The 3,560-nt window shown below is 32.8% G+C and overlaps 1 protein-coding gene across 1 annotated transcript in view; it reads left to right on the top strand.

Moving 5' to 3' along the window:
* diaph1 (diaphanous related formin 1) overlaps nt 1–3,560 on the top strand; it is a 108,990-nt gene that overhangs the window by 97,928 nt on the left and 7,502 nt on the right. The gene's annotated exons all lie outside the window — the stretch shown is intronic.

The following is a 3,560-nucleotide window of genomic DNA, read 5'->3' on the forward strand; positions in this document are numbered from 1 at the left end:
ACCCTGCCACAAAGCAGCGTGTGTTTTTTTTGTTTTTTTTTGCTTTTCCTCGAGTAAAAAGGATTAATGGCTCTCTTCCCCTCAGGGGTGTTGTTTGTCTGTGAAATCAAGATGCACGCCTGTGTGTGTGTGTGTGTGTGTGTGTGTGTGTGTGTGTGTGTGTGTGTGTGTGTTTGAAGGAGGGATAGAAAAAAAGTGTATAATAGTATATGTATAAATAGTAATTGTGTCTAAAAAGTGTATGCATAGTAATAAAGTCTCATTTGTTGACATTAGTTAATTCATTACCTAACAGGTATTAAGATTGATCAACATATTAACAGCATTTATTAATCTTTATTAATTAATTTATTATTTATAGTTATTAAAAATACAGTTGTTCATTCTTCATGTTAGTTCATTAATCTTTAGAATATAAAAATGTTGAATATGACATTAACTAAGATTAATAAGTACTGTAGAAATATTGTTTATTGTTAGTTCATATTAACCAAAGTGGTTATAAATTAGATTCCAACTATAGTTATTGTGTATTAGTTATGTTCCTTTTAATTTTTTTTTATTAGTTTTTGTTTAACACTTTTATTTGTTAATTTTTCCATTTTTAAAAATTATATAACTTATTTAGATTTAAAATTATATTACTTATTTCCTTTAGTTGCCAAGACAACATTTGCAATTTTCCTTGAAATTTTTTATTTTAAGATTTTCGTCTAATACTTCAATTTCTTTCTTTTCCTATTTGATTTTTCATTGTTTCAATAGCAACTCTGATTGTAAAGTGCTGTAAAAACAGCAGATAGACAAGTTTAGTCACTTTTGCAGCTAACAAATCAGTATCAGCTTAACCAACATATACTGTTACACATGCAGCAGGCCGGGCAATATCTGGACTGAATGAAGACGCACTTAAAAATTTCTGAATGTCTTGTAATCAGACAATAAAAGCAAGTGTCATTTATAATCTAATAAATTAAGTGACCAAATCCATTGGTAATTTGAGGTTTGATTTGCATACAGGTGGCAGATTTGAATGTCAGTTGAGCGAACACACATTTATATAGAATGTTCTTTTATATAGAATTGTCTCACACGCACACACGAGGTTCATTGAAACTCTCAGGGTTGAATATTTGAAATGTTTGTCCTTGACATTCCCACTTTCTCAAACAAACGCACACACACACACACACACACACAGGTTATCTTTGGTTTGGCAGTCAAACCCTGAGAATTAGATAAATAAAAGTCTTTCCCACATTACAATGTCACACACATGCACACACACACACACTCCAACAACAGCAGCTCCTGTGGGTGGTCGGTAGGTGTCAGTGTTGTGTATTAGATACTCTGTGTGTGGAAACCGATGTTGCAATGTGATTGGTCTGTGTTGTGATGATGCTCATGTGTTTTGTAATCTTCAAATGAGAGACTATGAGTGAGTTTAATGGCTGATTATGGTCTAATGCAGCCAAAACAGGAAAGATATTCATCCAGAATCTGTCTGTGTGGGGAATTATAGTGCTTCACTAACAGACTGAGTTGAATCATGTGCCCCTTACAAAAATTGACCATGGTAAACATAGTTTCTACCAAAATACAAATCTGTTAGTTGACAGATGACATAGAATTTAACTGTTTCGTTGTCTGAATTTTAGTGTGTGTTTATAGATGCTATAACTGGTTACCATTTTTGATCATCCTTTTAATCAAACTAGTTAATGCAGTGTAAAATATTTTTTCAATGTACAAATATCTCCTGTAGTGTCTCAATTTTTGTGAACTAATGAAAACGACATGCACAATAATCATGGTAACACTTTACAGTAAAGTTACATTTGTTAACATCAGTTAATTATATTAGTTAACATGAACTAAAAAAAATAAGAAAAAAAACTTTTAAAGCATTCATAAATCTTACTGTTAATTTCAAGATTTACTAATACATTATAAAAATCAAAAGCTTGTATAGTTTAAATATATATAAAAGCTGTATCTGTTAAAATTATTTAATGGACCTGAGCTAACATGTCCATGGCATAACAATAAACAGTTTAATTAACTAACCTTAACAAAGATTAATAAATACTGTAACAAATGTATTGTTTATTGTTTTATTAATGCATTGACTAATGGAACCTTACTGTATAGTAAGTAAAAGTGTATTATAATAAAAGTACCGTATACATTTAGTTTACTTTAAGTACAAGTAATGCAAGTAGTTTAAACTTAAGCAATGTTTCATAACACCAGTAGAGAAAGATCATAATTCATGATATATATATATATATATATATATATATATATATATATATAAAATATAATGTATTAAAATAATAGTTTAAATTGTTAGTTTAAATTATAAACCATTTACTAATATAAATAGTTCATAATATTTGGGCCAGTGGAACACTAAATTGAGGTGTCATGTCAGCCAGCCTAGTGCAGTTAATGTTACAGCTGTAAAATTATTATAAATTAATATGGTATCTCTTCAAACAGCAGAAGGTAACCATGGTATTTTGGTGGACACTGGAAAACAGGAGGGAAATTAAGACAAAACTCAAAGGCATAAGAAAAAAAATGCACGTTTTGCTTATGAATAGCTCGGATCCAAACAAAAGCATTTTTTTAGAGAGGGATAATGCAAAATTACATGGATGCACACTGTCTTTAGGGTGGATGATTAATCAGATTTTCACTGTTATTAAATTGTTCTTTTTACATGCAGATTAATGTTTCTTCTTAATGAGTAGAGAAAACCACTCACGTCACAGATAAGCAAACTTTTTTCCACTTTGCGTTTGTTTCCAGATGCTAAAGACAGCTTTTAAGAGCAGCTATTAATTTACTTTAATAACCCCCTCTTCATGACTCAACCTCCCGATAAGTGTCCATATGTCTTCCTCAACCTGTTGACTCAGATCCAGATTGTCTGAGCAGCAAAGGCCTCTAGTAATTATACAATGTGGCATGAACACAACGCAAAAATTCCACATCATTTCCCAAACAATACAGCCATCAGTGTAGCTTCACTTCCATTTCAGTTTAGTGCTTGACGAATTAGTCTGCTGTTTGAAGACAGAGGACAGGCTTTAATCGATAAACATTTGGACAAAATTACACAGAAGCACCCATGATGCCATGGCAGTTCTTAATCACAGGAAATAAGCCTAGGAATGGAGGATGATGAGTGCCATTAGGCCCTGTACATGCTGGGTAAAGAAGCAGTTATTAGAGAAACATTAAATTAGCGTAATTCTCACTCACAGAGGTGTGTGTCTGTGTCTGTGTGTGTGTGTGTGTGTGTGATGTAGGTTATCCGGTCAGATGCAAAACCATCTGGCTACAGATTTTGCGGGGATTACAGTGAGACTGTGTGTGTGTGTTTGGGCTGCACAGTGTTTTTGTTAGTCAATGTTATTGGTCCATTATGTGTGTGCAAGCTTATGAAGGATGGTGTGTCTACATGTGTTTATGGGGGGAGGCGTATGTGTGTGTGTGTGTGTGTGTGTGTGTGTGTGTGTGTGTGTGTGTGTGTGTGTGTGTGTGTGTGT

This window comes from Sinocyclocheilus anshuiensis, unplaced genomic scaffold (assembly GCF_001515605.1).
Source record: "Sinocyclocheilus anshuiensis isolate Anshui unplaced genomic scaffold, SAMN03320099.WGS_v1.1 scaffold1008, whole genome shotgun sequence".
In the NCBI taxonomy this organism is placed as follows: Eukaryota; Metazoa; Chordata; class Actinopteri; order Cypriniformes; family Cyprinidae; genus Sinocyclocheilus; species Sinocyclocheilus anshuiensis.